The following is a 19193-nucleotide window of genomic DNA, read 5'->3' on the forward strand; positions in this document are numbered from 1 at the left end:
ACTTACCTCCTCTCCTGCCAGCTGCTGCTGTGGGCACACAGGGGGATGTTTCATGATGAAGAGCAGGGAAGGGGCCAGTAAACATGTAATTTACCAGCCCCTTCCTTTTCTGAATGAACACAGTGAGTGATCGTTACCAATAATTCACTGTGTTCATTGATAATGGACACATAGGAAATTGTGTTTCCTATGCTTCAGTTTCTGAATGAACAAGAAGTTACTCATCACAGGACACTTCCCATGTATTCACAGTCCAGTGCAGATGAGGCTGCATAGAAAGGGACTCTCTGTCTCCAGTCCCTTTCTCTGTCTCAAAAGTGAAACATCAGGGGTCTGTTTAGACCCCTGATATTTCACTAAAGCCCCCTGACAAGTCTCCTAAAAAATGTAAAAAATATAATAAAAGATAAAACTGTCAAAAAATATTAAAAAAATAAAATGATAAAAATAAAAAACGACTGACACCGCCCACTGCCCTACTGACTCCAGCCTCTGCTCTACTGACATCATCCACTGCCCTACTGACACATATGTACAAGCACACACACTCATGTGCGTTTGAGTTTTTGGGTGCACACAATATGCAATAGACTTCACACACCTATATCTGACAGCCTCCTCCCATCATCCAATCACACTGCTAGAATAGAGATTTTGATTGTGATTAACAGTGGTGCTCTCTGGCAGCAGGGGTCACTCTCGAGACCATTGCTGCTTATCACCAGGATCACACAACTTGTGGTGCTGTGTGTGTCTCTTTGCAGATGCATGTAAACATACAATGATTCACACAACACCACAGTATTTAGTGATTTATTTTTTGTGAATAAATAATGCTGTCTGGGGTAGTGTAGTGTATGACACAACCTCCACAGCTCTTCCGTTTTGGTTATAATCATAGGTGTGCGCAGCCTATTCGCACCCCAAAGCTCAAACACACGTGTGTGTATTATATTTATATACATACGTGCACACTCACACACTAATGGGTGCAGTAAAGACAAGTATGGTAGCACTCAATGAATGGCAGAACTGGTCAGAAGGAGATAATTCCCATCTCCCCACCAGCACAGAGAGGGAAAATGCTAATGCGCACAGGGTGATTAGGGTGTGCCAAGGCACACCCAGCACACCCCCTGCGCACGCCTATGGTTATAATAGTTAAAGATCAGCACTGTATGATCCCTCTGCCATGGATATGTACAGTATATGTACAAGTAGCCTCATATAAATACACAGAGCTGCAAATCTAAGTGATCTTTTACTTCTATGAATGAACAATCAGCACTGCCATCAATGATTCATAATAGAAAAAGAGCAGTCATCTTAGAGAGGGGACAGAATTCAGTGCTGGCTGTACCCCCCTCCCCAACAGGAATGCCCATAATTTGGGATTAAGAATGGGGTGGATCTGTAGCAAAAAATTAAGGACTGATCTGATAAAAGTTCTTCTTCAAAGCAAGCCTGTTGTGTCCTTCATAGAGAGCACCAGTAGCCTAAAACCCTGGAACATTTTTGAAAAGAAATTGTAACCAGAGTTTGCTTGTCATCTGTGTACTCTCATCACCTGTGACTTTCTGTTGCTGGCCATTAGCAAGGAACAGATAGTGGGAAAAGGTCAGGGCAATACGGGAACCAGCAGTCATCAAAGGTTCAGTTAAAGTTTACTTTATGGTGTATACACCCCAGGATTTCAGGATACTTCAGAACTCTGCAAATGTAATAAAGAAATGTGCAGTCATGTAACAATGCCTTCTACAGGGACATGTTACTACCTTCTAAACACTCAACAGGTTTGTTTTAAAGAAAATGTCTCTATTTTACTAGTAAATGATTCTGTTTCTCTGAGTCAATATGTAAAATCCAGTTATAATGATGCACAATTAGTGTTAGGCAATGACTTCTTTTCCTGAATTCCAGAACACAATTTCATGAAAATGAACACCAAGCACAGATCCAGTGTAAGCACTCCCAGAATCGTCTTAGAAATGCCCATTTTATTACCATATTCCTTACAGTCACCAAAATGCAGCAACGTTCATGAAAATTCCTTGTCTGCAATGAGTTCTTATCTCATTAGTACAGTATAAACAGTAACAACTTTCATTTTTTTTTTTTTGTTCTAATTTGGTCACATTTGCAGCAGACTGCAATGTTAAAGCTGTAATGAACCCCAGGACAAAAATATTATATATTGCAGTTTAACAATTCTTAAAGGTAGTGACTGCATTAGTTTCTTTTTTCCCTACATTTTCGACTAGTGATCCAGCCAGTAACACAGCCTAAGGTGTCTCCACTCTGGAAAGAGGAGCAATTGAGCCACTTTTGGAAAGTAGCATTTTCAATCTGGGATGAGAGAAGTGTTGCAGTACTAGATTTAGATTGACCTGACTGTCAAATTGAAGTCGAACTCCAGCTCACACTTTTTGAGTAATTGCAGCAACTATTTTTTACCTTTTACCATTGTAAGCACCCCTGCCTGTGGTAAATGGTTTCTCTCAACTCTATAACTTCCACTTTTGCTGGACAGCTTAGTCTGTTGAAAAAATTATAGACTTACTGGGTGGATCACCAGGTGAAAATGAAAAAAAAACAAAAATGAATGCTGCTACCACATTTAAAGCGGTAGTAAAGACCGATTTGTGATTTTTACCTACAGGTAAGCCTATAATAAGGCTTACCTGTAGGTAAAATAATATCTCCTAAACCTGCACCGTTTTGAAAATATTCACCCTCGATGCAGCTGGTGACATCACCGGCACATGCGCTCTAAAGGTCCGGCATACAGTGCTGTCACCATACCATCATCGCTGCTCTGGCGAATCACACATTGCCGGAGTCCGCGAACCCAGAAGATAGACCGGAGATGTCAGCCCTCTCAGCGATGACAGCGCGACACTAGAGGGCTTTGTTCTAAGGTAAGTATTTGATAATGTAGTTAATGTGCTAGTATGCTATGCATACTAGCACATTGTGCAATTGCCTTACAGTTCTTTTTAACTGCATTTTTGTTTTTGGGTTTCAAGTTATTGTAAAGTCTCTTTTTTTTTTCTCTAAAAATAATAATCATGTTATACTTACCTGCTCTGTGTAATGGTTTTGCACAGAGCAGCCCAGATCCTCCTCTTCTCAGGTCCCTCTTCACTGCTTCTGGAGCCAATGGCACCGTTGCTGTGTCTCAGCCAATCAGGAGGACGGCCGAGAAATTTGTGGACATCGCTGGACAGAGAGATGGGGCTCAGGTAAGTATTAGGGGGGCTGGGGCAGTTGCTGCACACAGATGTTTTTTTTATCTTAATGTATAGAATGCATTAAAATAAAAAAACTTCTGACTTTACAACCCCTTTAATACCACTTTAATTAGCATATTAGTATAAAATGCAGAAGATGCACATGACAAATATTTACAAGAATTACACACACATATATATATATATATATATATATATATATATATATATATATATATATATACAGTACACTGTATAAGAGTATTGAATTTTAGCAATACAATAGGCTATAAGCTTTTGTATACTGTATATAAAATGAATGGACATAGAGTATGGTCTTCCAGTTGTTCATTATATATACTTCAGAGCTCTTTACATGTAAACCTGTAACTAAACAGTGTTCTGCCTTGTTCTGCTTACATATATGTACATTTGATCCTCTGGACTGCTGTATGTTCCCTATGCTCATTATTACTTTGTTGCAAAATTTTCAGTAAAAATTACAATTCTGAAAATAAATAAATAGTGGAAATGAAAACTTTTTTCTTTTTTTTGTGTACAGTATGAAGAGTAACTCCTGTTTGGAAAACGTGTATGTAAAGACACGCTTTCCAAACAGGAGTTACTCTTCCTTTTACACTGTACACAAAAAAAAAGAAGTTTTCATTTCCACTATTTATTTATTTTCATAATTGTAACTTTTACTTAAAGTTTTGCACAAAGTACAAAGTAATAAGGAACATAGGCAACACACAGCAGTCCAGAGAATCAAACGTATAGTTTTCTATTTAAGACTTTTTGTTTATAAATTGTGGCATATTACTTACAAGCTAACATCATTTCATCAAATATGATATAGATTTAAGGGCGCTTACACACTGGGGCGGGAGGCGTCGGCGGTAAAGCGCCGCTGAAAATAGTCATTTTAGCGGCACTTTTCGGCCACTAGTGGGGCACTTTTAACCCCCCGCTAGAGGCCGATGAAGGGGTTAATAGCGCCCATGTAGCAGCATTGCCAAAGCACTTTGCAGGCACTTCGGTGGTGCTACCCATTGATTTCAATGGGCAGGAACGCTTTAGGAGCAGTGTATACAGCCCTCCTAAAGCTACCCGAAGATGCTGCTTGCAGGACTTTTTTTTAACGTCCCACAAGCGCACCACTCCAGTGTGAAAGCACTCAGGCTTTCACACTGGAGTGATAGGAGAGGCGCGTTACAGGCGCTTTGCAGGTGCTATTTTTAGTGCTATAACGCCTGTAAAGCACCTCAGTGTGAAAGTAGCCTTAGTGATCTTTTTCTTTAAGAGGTTTTAATTGATTAGGCTTAATGTACACTGCTGCTGGTAAACGGACATTTAGGAGCAGTTGGGCATTTTTTTCAGCTGCCCCTGAACTCTCCTCTATGTTATTTGATCAGTACATATACACAGAGTCGTTTACAGTCATTTCTAGGCAGTTAAGTTTAGAAGCATTTTTTGGAAAGTAAAAAAATGCGTTCAGGATGGATGTTCAGAGGCATTTGAAACGCCAAACGCCTGTAACAGCCTGTGAGTGCAGTAACTCACGTCTAGCCACCTTTTGTTTCAGGCGTTTTTCATTTTTGACTATTTGAAAAAAAATGCGGCTAAACGCGGCAAAACGGACGTTTTTGAACGTCGGTTACTATCTTTCAAGTTGAATCATTCAGGAGAGGTTGTAAAACGTCCCATGTACATTAAGTCTTAAAGTTTTTGGCTGTTACAGTCTGTGCCCATTAGAGAAGTGTTCCACAACTTGTACAGTGTATCATAGATTTATCCAAATATTATAAAAGGCCTTGGGCTTCTGATAGGGTTACGTTTAGTCATTTATTTTTGTAGAATGCTGTTAGACAAATCTGTATAGTTCAAACATTCAGACAAATGTTATGTAAGATCCATGATTATTTTAACATTACAATACTTTTCGGCATTACTTAATCCTTCTGTTTATCCCTTTGCCAATTATGTGTTGTATTTAGAGTACAGTGTCTTTTTTTATTAAGCGTTAGAAAATTGCTGACACACATATTCCTAGAGATAAGCACCCCAATCACACAAACACACACACACGAAGTATAAAGGGATACAGTTTACTTAAGGAAGGAGAACATATTTCTTTCTACGTCTTCCCCCTTTTCGGAATACTTTAGATCGTACTCACAGTTAGTGATGGTGAATGGTCCAGCTGAATTGCCTGCTTTAAGAACTTTGATTTTGCTGTATACAGATGGTTTTTTAAGCTAGATGACACATTAACTTGTGCTCCCTCGATAAACAAAAAACTTTCTTCAGCTCTTTGGCCCAGTTATATCTTTCTCTGCATGTTTAAACGCTTGTTCCCCCAGGGTGAATCACAGGAACACATCACAGCAGGTCATGGCTATTTTTCAGTTCAATGTGTATTCCTCTTCAGCACATACCAGATGTACAGTCACAGCTTGATATCCAAACACATACTGCTCCTGCACTCTTACAGTTAGCAGCCATTACAGAACTCTGCTCCAAACTTCACATACTGTCAGGCACACAAACACCCACACAAGCACACACACATACACACACGCACACATACCATCACACGCCATCTAGTGCTTAGCAGCTTATACATAACTGTTTAAAAGACGTAATAGAATTACACACACCCGTTTGACAGTAGATGAAGTGCGTCTGACAGATCTCAGAAGCATTAATTTATATTAATATGGCAAGGAAGCAGGGAGCTGTAATTTGTCACAATAAAAAAAAAATACCTCTAGTAAATCTTTGATTTATTTAGGTCAGTAAGGATTGTACGCAATAGAAGTGGGACAGGGCTGATCCTTTTTTTTTTTTTTTTTCTTGCAAAGTTGACTATAAGTTAAGGCAGCCATACAGGGCTTGAATTTCAGCCAATTCAGCAAATTAGACTCACTGGCGGCCCTTGCCAGTTTGACAAAAGGCGATTGTTGTCAAAAACAGCGCCTGCATCCAATCAGATGCAGATACTGTTCAGTTATTTAGAGCTGCCTGTCAGAATACAATATCCAGCAGGGTTGATTTGTCTGTCCGCACTGTTTAGATGGGCTCTGTCAATTGCTCCTTCATTGAATCAACAATGCACACTGGCCAGATGCACTAGTCCTAGCTGTTGCCTCCCACTTTTGGCAACCTATGTTGTTCATGAAGAAACACAGTAGCAGCCTTTTATAAGGCACACACTATTGGAGAGGTTTACTAAAACTGGTGCACACAGAATCTGGTGCAGCAGTGTATAGTAACCAATCAGTTTCTAGTTCCATAACTCTGCCCCCAGCTACATCACTAACCTAGTCTCAAAATACCAACCAAGCCGCTGTCTTTGGTCCTCCCAAGACCTCCTGCTCTCTAGCTCCCTTGTCACCTCCTCCCATGCTCCCCGCCAGGATTTCTCCAGAGCGTCTCCCATCCTTTGGAACTCCCTACCCCAATCTGTCCGACTGTCCCCTAATCTATCCATCTTTAGACGATCCCTGAAAACCCTTCTCTTTAAAAAAGCCTATCTTGCTTTTAACTAATACACTGTTTTACTTTCTTCATCAGCTCATCCCTCACAGCTATTACCTTTTGTATCAATTGACCCTCCATTTTAGATTGTAAGCGCTAATGAGCTGGGCCCTCTGATTCCTCTTGTACCAAATTATAATGTAACTGTAATGTCTGCCTTCATTTTGTTAAGTGCTGCGCAAACTGTTGGAGCTATATAAATCCTGTATAACAATAATAATAATAGGTTTTATTGCCAGCCTGGAAAACAACCACATTATGCATGGTATCAGTCAAACACCGAGTAACACAAGCAATGATTCATGCCAAAATAGAGGCGATCTTATTAGATAAAGTATCCATGTTTGAATCATTATGGCTTCCATGGATTGAACACCACCTACCACCTGGTCTTGATCACTCACTTATATTTTCTTGAGGATACTTACCTATCTCACATATTACCACTTATGTATCATTCCAAACTCACTAACACACCGTTCTTTTTTGGAGATATCTTCCCTCCTAATTCCTTTATACATACTTCACTGTTCACACCTTTCCCCCTTCCTGCATATAAGAATCCAAGCTAATGAACCAACTACATATTTTTTAACAATACTTCTACAAAGGAGACACTTGGGTTGGTCCGATCTATTATCCTTCTTCCTGGGAATAACCAAGCCACATTGATGGATCTTGGACCTTGATTGATAACTTACCTTGTCCTATTATCCCGAGGATAACCATCCTTTCACTCTATAAGATACCGTGTCTCCTCCAAACCTGAGTCTTGATGTCATATTTCATACTTTAGATTTAATTTTTCTTACAATATTTCACATGTTTGTCTTAATTAGAGAAATATTTTCAAATTATACTTCAAGTTACATACTCATATGAAAATATATACTTTCTGTTACGCTATTGAGAAGCCTTGTTTTCCATATTTGTACATCTTATTTACCTACAAAATCATTGTATGATATCTTGTATTGTATTATTCTCAATAAAATATTTGAAAGAGGTTTTATTGCCAAAGCTTAATTGAACAAGCTGAAGTTATATGCTGATTAGTTACTATGTACAGCTGCACCAGATTCTGTGTGCCCCAGCTAGTAAATCTCCCCCTGTATCTACAGTTCCTTGAAAAAGTATTCATACCCCTTGAAATATTCCACATTTTGTCATGTTACAACCATAAACATAATTTAATTATTTGGGGTTTTATGTGATAGACCAACACAAAGTGGCACATAATTGTGAAGTAGAATGAAAATGATAAATGGTTTTCAAATGTTTTTACAAATAAATATGTGAAAAGTGTGGCATGCATTTATATTCAGACCCCCTGAGTCAACACTTTGTAGAACTACCTTTCACTGCAATTACAGCTGCAAGTCTTTTTGGGGATGTCTCTACCAGCTTTGCACATCTTTTTGCCCATTCTTCTTTGCAAAATAGCTCAAGCTCTATCAGATTGGATGGAGAGCATCTGTGAACAGCAATTTTCAAGTCTTGCCACAGATTCTCAATTGGATTTTGGTCTGGACTTTGGACAGGGCCATTCTAACACATGAATATGCTTTGATCTAAACCATTCCATTGTAGCTCTGGCTATATGTTTAGGGTCGTTGTTCTGCTGGAAGGTGAACCTCTGCCCCAGTCTCAAGTCTTTTGCAGACTCTAACAGGTTTTCTTTTAAGATTGCCCTGTATTTGGCGCCATCCATCTTCCCATCAACCCTGACCAGCTTCCCTGTCCCTGCTGAAGAAAAGCATTCCCACAACATCATGCCGCCACCACCAAGTTTCACGGTGGGAATGGTGTGTTCAGGGTGATGTGCAGTGTTAGTTTTTCGCCACACATAGCATTTTGCTTTTAGGCAAAAAAGTTAAATTTTGGTCTCATCTGACCAGAGAACCTTCTTCCACATGTTTGCTGTGTCCCCCCCCCCCACATGGCTTCTCGCAATCTGCAAATGGGACTTCTTATGGCTTTCTTTCAACAATGGCTTTCTTCTTGTCACTCTTCCATAAAAGCCAGATTTGTGGAGTGTATGACTAATAGTTGTCCTGTGGACTGATTCTCCTACCTGAGCTGTGGATCTCTGCATCTCCACCAGGGTTACCATGGGCCTCTTGGCTGCTTCTCTGATTAATGCTTTCCTTGCCCGGCCTGTCAGTTTAGGTGGACGGCCATGTCTTGGTAGGTTTGCAGTTGTGCCATACTCTTTCCATTTTCGGATGATGGATTGAACAGTGCTCTGTGAGATGTTCAAAGCTTGGGATATTTTTTTTGTAACCTAACGTTGCTTTAAACTTCTCCACAACTTTATCCCTGACCTGTCAGGTGTGTTCCTTGGCCTTCATGATGCTGTTTGTTCACTAAGGTTCTCTAACAAATCTCGGAGGGCTTCACAGCCATATTTATACTGAGATTAAATTACACAGAGGTGGCCTCTATTTACTAATTAGGTGACTTCTGAAGGCAATTGATTTCACTAGATTTTAGTTAGGGTTATCAGAGAAAAAGGGATTGAATACAAATGCATGCCACACTTTTCACATATTTATTTGTAAAAAATTTGGAAAGCCATTTATAATTTTCCTTCCACTTCACAATTATGTGCCACTTTGTGTTGGTCTATCACATAAAATTCCAATTTTTGCTTGTAACATGACAAAATGTGGAAAATTTAGTGGAGTATGAATACTTTTTCAAGGCACTGTACATTAGTAGTGGTTGTCAGGCTCTGAGCACTGGGAGCCCCTTGTGGAGACTGGCAACTCCTCATCTCTTGGTAAGGGCAGGGGCCTTGCAGAAGGAATAGAAGAAAAATATACCCCCCATAATTGACAGTTGGAGGTAAAGGTGAGGGACTGAGTGAGAAGATATGTTTGTAAAGACCCCTTTAGGAAGGTGGGAGCTGTCTCATTTGGGTTTGTCAGCAGGCTGTGTCAGTCAGGAGAGTAGAATGACAAGATCCTAAATAGAAAGAGTGGGAAGTGGAAGGGGACTTGTGGAGTTGTGAAGTGGAAACTATCACCTTTTCCTAGACAACTTAGTGAAGTGAAACATCCAGACCATGTGAGTAAAGCTAGATAGTTAGAAATACGTATATATAAAACCTGGCGCTTGGTTTAAATGAATCCTGCACCTGAAAAATCCTGAATACCGAATTCAAAGTAAAACCATATAAACAAAAAGATGTGCTGTCCCTTTAAATCTTAAATGATATGTATCTTCAAATCCTTATATAATAAAGTGAACAATTATTACATTTTAACAATAAATAAATAACAATAGTATGAAGGATCCTTAAAAGTTCATAAAACATGTGAGAAGTCCAAATCCACACACGGCCATCCAAGTGCCATGAAAGTGCTCAGTGCTCAAATGTAAACAAACTTGTGCTCCAGTGGTCTAAGTGCTAATTCTAAAGGCTAAGGCTCTTACCAAACAGGAATGATTAAAAAAAAAAAACGATGACAAGCACTTTTTTCCAAAAAGAGGACTGATGCTCTCACCATCAGTCTTCCAAATATGTTTGTGACCCCGCCAGAAAGATGCAGCAATGATGTCCCCACAGCAGAAATATGCAGCTAACTCTTTAACCACCAACCTCCCTCCAACAAAGGCATCAGTTAAAAGCAAAAAAGGAGAAGCCTCATAGTGTGATATTTAAAAAGAATGATTTTAATATGACAGTTATTGCACTTACACATTAAAGAAATAAGGCAAGCGGTATAACAATCCAGACTGCACAGCTGGGGACCTGTTGGCATGCCCGTGAATGATAATGTCACAAATCTAGCTCCACCCGACGCATTTCTCCATAATAGGTGTCCTTCTGCCTCACCACTGTTTTAACATTAGATTGTCATATGCTACCCTTGTTGAATTTTCCATAACTTAAAGGGAGTGTATGGAGTTGTTGCCAATATTGTTTTTTTTATTTAATAGGTTCATAACTAATATAGCCATAATCTGCTGATTGTGGGTGGAATGCTCTGCAGGCTCCTAAGAGAAAAAAAATAAAGAAATGCACATTTTTTACCTGCGAAAAAATGTGCATTTATGTATTTTTTTTAATTTTTTTTTTTTTAAAGTAAACTTTAATGCTACAACTGTATATGTGTAGGCCAGCATAGGGTATTGGAGTGGAAAGTAGGAAGGAAGAATATGGGCAGACTTTTCGACCGGACTGGTCCGATGGACTTTCAAAGGACTTTTGACGGACTTCCGACGGACTTTTGAATGAATGGACTTGCCTACACATGATCACACCAAAGTCCGACGGATTCGTACGTGATGATGTACGACCGGACTAAAATAAGGAAGTTGATAGCCAGTAGCCAATAGCTGCCCTAGCATGGGTTTTTGTCCGCCGGACTAGCATACAGACGAGCGGATTTTTCGACCGGACTCGAGTCTGTTGGAAAGATTTAAAGCATATTTCAAATCTAAAGCCCGTCAGATTTTCGACTGGAAAAGTCCACTGAAGGTCCGATGAAGCCCACACACGATCGGATTGTCCGCCGGACTCGGTCCGTCGGACCAGTCCGGTCGAAAAGTCTGCTTGTGTGTACGCGGCATTAGAGTTTTAACCCTGCACAGTATAGGGACATCTTTCTAAATGTTTCTTGAGCTTGTCCATGTCATCTGTTGGCACATGTGCAGGGGACACTTGAGTAAACACCACTGTGCTGTAGGCCATCTGTGTAACTTTCCTGCCTAGCACTGCAGCGGATTTTCTTTGAAAAGTTTAGTTGGGAAATAAAAGCAGGGAGCACAGTAAAGATGCAATGGGCAGGTTTGGACTTTGCAGTGGGGAACTGGATCTGTAGCTGCCGTTATAACATCCTTGCATACCTCTTACTTAGGAGTATTTTATACTGTCAATAATGATCACTCATTTATAGGTTAACTATATTGCCTCATAGTTGTAAATCAAACAGCACATACACTTTGTAGCAACCTGAAAGGTGAAACAATTGTTTGTATTGTTAAATTAAGGTTGTATTGATGATTTAATCAGTTTATGCAGCTTTAGTATTGATTTTGCTCATGGCATACAGGCTTAGCAAAGAAATTATTCACAGAAACACTTCCTGTGTTTAACAAAAATCTATCCTCTATCCATGAGACAATCTGATGAATTCAGGATTCAAATCAGATCAAATTGATTGCTTGTATTCTGTGACAAATTATTCCTGACTTTTGTGCATCCATGTGCTTACTGCATTAGTAGTCATCAGGTAAGCCTATGATCTTTCGCAAGAGATACCAACAACCTAAGCAGCAGCCAATAAGCAGAAATGATGTGTTTTAGGCACACCTTCATATAAAATCATAAGGAAACTCAGCTGACACCATTATAAGTACGTTGCAGGAAGATAGAGGATTGGATCTGAACCAGTAAATGCATTATTAGCCTGCATGTTGTTGGCCAACAGTACTTTTTTATTTTGCTGTGCTGTGCCAAACAGGGATTGCCGGGCAAGAAAATGTTACAAACATGGAGGCTAGTGATAAATTCAGGCACACAAATGTGTTAAGATGTGTTAGTGTCTTCTCTCCTTGTTATTTCTCTAAATTTGAAACTCAAGGAAGACTGCTGCATTAGGGTGAAAAAATTGCCTCGCCAGTAAGTTTTTGAATTCTGGAATGATTACCCAAATGGTACCCTCTCAAACACAAGAAAGGATTTACAATCTTGGCTACAAGGGCGAGTTCAGAGGGTGGTGATAAATGGGGAGTACTTGGAATGGTCAGAAGTGGGTAGTGGGGTCCCACAAGGTTCTGTGCTGGGACCAAATCTATTTAATTTGTTCATAAACGACCTGGAGGATGGGGTAAACAGTTCAATCTCTGTATTTGCGGACGGTACTAAGTTAAACAGGGCCATAACTGCTCCGCAGGATGTGGAAACCTTGCAAGAAGATCTGAACAAATTAATGGGGTGGGCAACTACATGGCAAATGAGGTTTAATGTAGAAAAATGTAAAATAATGCATTTTTCTGGCAAAAATATGAATGCAATCTATACACTGGGGGAGAACCTCTGGGGGAATCTAGGCTGGAAAAGGACCTGAGGGTCCTAGTAGATGATAGGGTCAGCAATGGCATGTGATGCCAAGCTGCTGCTAACAAAGCAAACAGAATATTGGCATGCATTAAAAAAAGGGATTAACTCCAGGGATAAAGCGATAATTCTCCCACTCTACAAGATTCTGGTCCTGCCGCACCTGGAGTGTGCTGTCCAGTTCTGGGTACCAGTCCTCAGAAAGGATGTACTGGAAATGGATCAAGTACAGAGAAGGGCAACAAAGCTAATAAAAGGACTGGAGAATGTTAGTTATTCAGAAAGGTTGCGAGCACTGAACTTATTCTCTCTGGAGAAGAGACCCTTGAGAGGGGATATGATTTCAATTTACAAATACTGTACTGGTGACCCCACAATAGGGATAAAACTTTTTCGCGGAAGGGAGTTTAACAAGACACGTGACCATTCATTAAAATTAGAAGAAAAGAGGTTTAACCTTAAACTATGTAGAGGATTCTTTACTGTAAGAGCAGCAAGGATGTGGAATTCCCTTCCACAGGCGGTGGTCTCAGTGGGGGGGGGGGCATCGATAGTTTAAAAAAACTATTAGATAAGCACCCGAACAACCGCAACATACAGGGATATACAATGTAATACTGACATATAATCACCCACATAGGTTGGACTTGATGGACTTGTGTCTTTTTTCAACCTCATCTACTAAAAAATCTCAATGCAAATGTTATGGATGCTAAAACAGGACCCCAAGGAATACAGGATTACAATGTTACCTACAATGAGTGTGTTCAATAGGTAAAATACAGTAATTTCAGGACTTTAGTAAAATGAAAAAAAAAATGCCTAGTCAAAAGTCTTTACTTGTGTGACTACATTATATTTTATGAGTAGGTATTAAGGCAGGCCTTGCACAGCTCAAATTCATACTACAAGATTTCTAAGTACTTGTCCTATGCAGAGATCAATTTGAATACGTTCTCTTAGAAAAGGATCTGTTTCATCAATACATCGGCCAAGGAGAAAGTCACATGTGGTGATCCAGAGGAAGGAATGCTCCCTCACCACCATTTTTCTTAGTGAGAGATCCAGTAGACTGTTTTATTGAAAATAAAAGCAAAGAATTTTAAGCCAATTAAAAGAACATTTTTTATTTCAGAGCAGCAAAGTTTGTATTTTCTTCAAATATATTTACCCACCATGGTATCTAAGCACCATCAGAAGTTATGCCTAAGTTGTTCTCAGTGCAAGCTTTCACAGCACAGAACTTTGGCAGCTGCATTTCTTGGCTGTAATACAGAGGAACATTTAATGTACTTCTATATACTCCTCTGTAATGACTAGTTCTTTAAGGGCTTCAGGCCATCGGTAAACTTAAAGGGAATGTTTCAGGTTCAGCTGCTCAAGTACAGGTAAAGGCTTGAAGGAAAAGCAATGTGCTGCAAGTTGTGACTAGGCTGTGCATTAGGTAAGAAACTGCAGGTCAGATATAACACTGTAGATCATATGATAATGTAGCAACTGTTTTAGCTGAATGTTTTATTATTATGTGCTGGCAAAGCTTTGCATTCCAGTGACTTTGTTACAAAGTAGAGTCTTTAGTGAAAGTGTATGTAGCATAACACTGTTGATTTAGGGTTCCCTTACAGGGACATAAATATTTAAGATCTGTATGACAACTGACCTGTACTGACTTTTACAGCTCTTGGATGTTTGTTCTTCTTTGTCCATCTCTGTGATTAACAAAACTTACCGCAGGGCCACATTAGCATACCAAAAATGCTATGCTCTGCTAAAATGTGTTAGTAAGTAAAAATTGTTAGTCTAAAGGGCCTTCCTTCAGGCTCTGAGTCTAGAAGTTTAATAGCAACCATGGTTTCTCTCTAGTTGGGTCTACATAGCCTGGACAGCTTTGAGGTAGAACTAAACTTTTTTTTTTTAATACAATCTCTGCTACCTATTAGGAAAAAAATGTGAATGCTTGCAAAACTGCAAATATCTTTATCATTTGCTTTTTTTCAGCAGTTGTAATTATGTTTTGTGGATGCTGCAGGAGAACTGATTCTGTTTATGACTCTCCCCAGTCCCCCTTTAAAGTCTGCTTCTAAACTATTTGACCATGTCATACTTTGTGGATGCAGTCTCTGAGCAATCCCTGTAGTTTTTACCCCCACCCTCATACATAGCTTCTTTGTGATGTGGCACTGCAAAAAATAAATAAATAAATACAAATAAGCACTGGCTTGATAGTTATCCAAAAGTTTTAGATAAGGTTGCAAAGAATGGAGAGGAGTAGAATGGTAGTAGAACCTCTATAATACATACCCAATTGATGATATAAAAAATGAAAGTAGTTGCTGGAGATTAATTCATGCACAGGAAAAAATACATTGCTTCCCTCTGAAATAGGTTCCTTCTCATCAGCTCAATGGTGAATTAACAAGGACGAAAGTCTTTCAGGCATGCATGCATAAGCTTCCCTGTTTTACAGGAATTGCATGAACAAAATCAAAAGCACAGTTCTGCTTTAAGATATATGGGACCAGGGCAAAGACAGCTGGTAAATTCCTCTGGCTTGGTAAAAATAAATATAAAGAGGAACTATTGTGTTTCTGTTACATTACAGCAAAAAAAAAAAAAAATCTAGCTGTCAAAGCACATTTTCACTCTAAATTAAAGTGATTGTAAAGGTACCGTTTAAAAAAAAAAAATTAAATAACAAACCTGCTCTGTGCAAGGGTTTTGCACAGAGCGGCCCCAATTCTCCTTTTGTGGGGTGCCCTGGGGGCGCTCCTGGCTCCTGCTCTTCATCGGGTGCCCCCTACGGAGAGTCGCTTTCCCTGGGGGGCACCTGTGCGGGCGCGCTCCCGAGTCCCACTGCATCCATTGACACAGACAGCGGGACTCAGCCCCGCCCCCTGCTCCCATGTCACTGGATTTCATTGACAGCAGCAGGAGCCAATGGCTCTCGCTGCTATCAATCTATCCAATGATGAGAGAGACAGCCACTGGGCTGGTCCACATCGCTGGAACAGATCGGGCGTAGGTAAGTAAAAGGGGGGGGGGCACTGCAGCAATAAAGGTTTTTCACCTTAATGCAAAGAATGTATTAGGGTGAAAAACTGTGAGACTTTACAAACCACTTTAAACCTTTAAACACTGCAGTAAGCTTTCACCGAGTGCCCTGAAAATACCAAATAGTTTTATATCAATCTTTTGCTAACCCATCCTGATCGCCCTACCCTTTAACAATTTACTTATTGCTTACATCTTCTTTTTCAATTGGGTTCCATCTGCCCACCTGTCTTTCTCAGCTCTGCTCAATTTGCACCCTAACCTGCTTACCTCTGCCCAAACTGTCTGCCAATGCTTTTTACCTTGACCCAATTTGCCTCACACATTCTTTACCTTGGTTTGATCCCCTACTGCTCCCCCACTCTCCTTACCTTGTCCTTACCTATTTATCCCCAATATCTTCCCATTCAAGCCCAATATTTCCTCCTACCCATCATGCAATACACTCTCACACATTCCTGCATGGTTAACCAATGCTAACAAGTTACTCTATTGCCACGTACACACGATAAAATTTTCCGACAACAAAACCGTGGATTTTTTTCTGAAGGATGTTGGCTCAAACTTGTCTTGCATACTCCCGGTCACACAAATGTTGGCCCAAACTTACGAACGTGAGAACGCGGTGACGTATAACACGTACGACGGGACTATAAAAAGGAAGTTCAATAGCCAGTGCCCCACCCTTTTAGGCTACTTCTTCTAATCTTGTGTTTATCTCGTGTTAGTAGAAGTTTGGTGAGAGACAATTCGCACTTTTCAGCCTTGTGCTTTTCAGTTAGTTTCTGCTTTTCAGTTTGTGCTTGTGAGTTCGTATCTGTTCTTCAGTGCGTGTTGTCAGTTCATTCCTGTCTTTCAGTGCGTTCTATTTAAAGTTCGCTTCTGTTTTTCAGTGCGTTCTTTTCCGCTCGTTTCTGATTTTCAGATCATTTTTCTCAGGTCCTTTTTGATGTTCAGTGCGTTCTGTTAGTTCGTCCTGACCAGCCGACCGTTTTCTAGCCATGTTGCGGTTACGTTCTCGTCAGCGAGCTCGTGCCATTGTTGGGCTTGGTGTTGGAGTTCTTGCTTTGACCCAAGTCCAGTCCATGAACAGGGTGAGGAGGAGTTCATGGACCAAGAATTGGTTGATCCAGCATGACTAATTCTGTCACATGCCTTTGCTGCAGGAGATCCAGGAGAATAATCCTGATGATGTCAGGAATTATCACTGGATGACGGACCCCGTTTTTAACCGTCTGTTGGCTTTGCTGTCCCCTTATATTACGAAGCAGGACACCTGCATGCGGCAAGCCATCACTCCCGAGCAGAGGCTCGTCACCACCTTGTGGTACTTGGCGATGGGGAGAAGTCTCCAGGATTTTACGTTCACGACTGGAATTCCCCCCAGGCTCTGGGAATCATTATTCCAGAGACCTGTTCTGCCATCGTACAGGTCCTGCAGAAGGGCTATATTAAGGTAAGTTTTACCTTTAACATCACATTCTATGTATTTAAAGTTTCCTCATGCATGCTGTAAGCTTTTAATGCTCCTTTTTTGTCCTTCAGGAAATTTTGCCTTCACTAACCTCCCCAGCATGCTATCCTGGCCCAATACACACCTAGCCTAGTCACTTAACAATGTATTTTGTCAGCTCCTTTGTAGTGCTTACCCTAAACACCCCCTAAAATGTGTACAAATGTTATTGTTGTCCTTAAATTCAGGCATAGTGCAAGAGGCTTTTTTGGGGGGCCAAAACTCATTTGGAACCCTCCCCTCCCCAACCGCTAAGTCAACCGATACCAATACTCTATCTGCTGACTTTGCCAAACCCATACACACTATACCTACCACTTTTGTGTTCATATTTATGGATGAATTCACCAGAGCATGTAGTGCAAGGGCCTGTCTGAATACTTTAAAATGGTATTGTTTAAAGTTTTGTTCTCCTATTATCTTGATAGGTAATTGCAGAATGTAAAAATGTGCTTCAATTTGTACATTGTGTATTCATATTTTTGGATTATGACACTTCTTACCTGTCTAGTGGGCTGCCAATAATGTAAGTAATGAGGGGCTGCCCAAAGTAACACACATTATGTATGCATTCAGCTCTCAATGAAGTGGAGAGGGTTACCTGTCCAAAACACCCCCCCTCTAAAATTTTTACAATGGGCCATCAGAGGGGGTGATGAATCTGATAGGTGGACCTTATACTTTTGACTTTAAATACTAATTTCAATATGTTGGCCAAGAATGTTTGTGTCTAATCTGCTTGCAATGTTATGTGCAAAAGGACTATTTTTTTTTTGTTTGACTCCACAGTTTCCTTTAAACACTCAGGAATGGCAGACTGTGGCTTCCCAGTTTGCCCAGCAGTGAGACTTTACCAACTGCGGTGGGGCAATAGATGGGAAACATGTCCACATCGTCCCACCTCCCAACTCAGGGTCATACTATTATAATTATAAGAGATATAGTAGTATAGTGTTGTTGGCGGTGGTGTCGGCGATGTATGAATTCCTCTATGTGGACGTGGGGAAGAATGGCCGGATGCCGGATGGTGGAGTCATTGCCCAGACATAGTTCTACAGACAGCTCCAGAATGGCAGCTTGGGCTTGCCACCTCCAGGAGACAATGTGGCGGGACTCCCATTCGTCTTCGTAGTGGATGAAGCATTTTCGCTGGGGGACCATCTTTTGCGGCCATTCCCTATGAGGACCCTCACCCCGGACCAGAGGGTTTTTAATTACCGGCTGGCCAGAGCCAGAAGAGTGGTTGAAAATGCCTTTGGCATAATGGCCAGCTGGTTCCGCCTATTCCTCACTGCAATCAATATGGCGGAATATAAACTAAATCACATTGTTCTTTCATGCTGCATTTTACACTAATTTTTATGCAAAAACGCAGTCAACTATGTGGCCTCAGTTGCGACTGAGGTCGGCTTACCGGATCAAACTCTGACGGTACTTGAAGCTAGCCGTCCTGGCTTGCCCCCCCAAAGCGCCCACAAAGTACGGCAAAGCTATCTGGAGTACTTTGCGGGTAGGGGGGCCATTGATATGCCAGATAATGTGTAACATCTTTTAAATACATTTGTTGTTAAAAACTGAACTCATATTTCATTTGATTTACTGCTTGTGTTTCTTTTAGCTGTTTCCTAGGTTCTCCAATGGCTTTTTTTTTTTGGCCATTTTCTTCAATAGTGCAAACGTAACTCATTTGATACATGAGGTGGCAATCTCTTCTTCAGCTAACTATTATGTTGTGCTGTGGGTCTGCTACACACACATTGTTTTTGTTGGTAATGTATGTAATGCATTAATG

General features: G+C 40.4%; 1 protein-coding gene across 2 annotated transcripts in view; it reads right to left on the bottom strand.

The window, feature by feature from the left end:
- Positions 1-15368, bottom strand: part of MDFIC (MyoD family inhibitor domain containing) — a 280871-nt gene extending 265503 nt beyond the window's left edge. Inside the window, exon 1 of one of the 2 annotated variants that reach the window (XM_073619852.1) lies at positions 15139-15368. The gene's annotated coding sequence lies outside the window, so the exon portion shown is untranslated. Of the gene's footprint in view, positions 1-5409; positions 5847-15138 lie in introns of those variants that run through there. The other variant, XM_073619851.1, reaches the window with a different exon arrangement.
- Positions 15369-19193: the final 3825 nt, after the last annotated feature.

The sequence above is a fragment of the Aquarana catesbeiana genome, linkage group LG03 (assembly GCF_042186555.1).
Source record: "Aquarana catesbeiana isolate 2022-GZ linkage group LG03, ASM4218655v1, whole genome shotgun sequence".
Classification (NCBI taxonomy): Eukaryota; Metazoa; Chordata; class Amphibia; order Anura; family Ranidae; genus Aquarana; species Aquarana catesbeiana.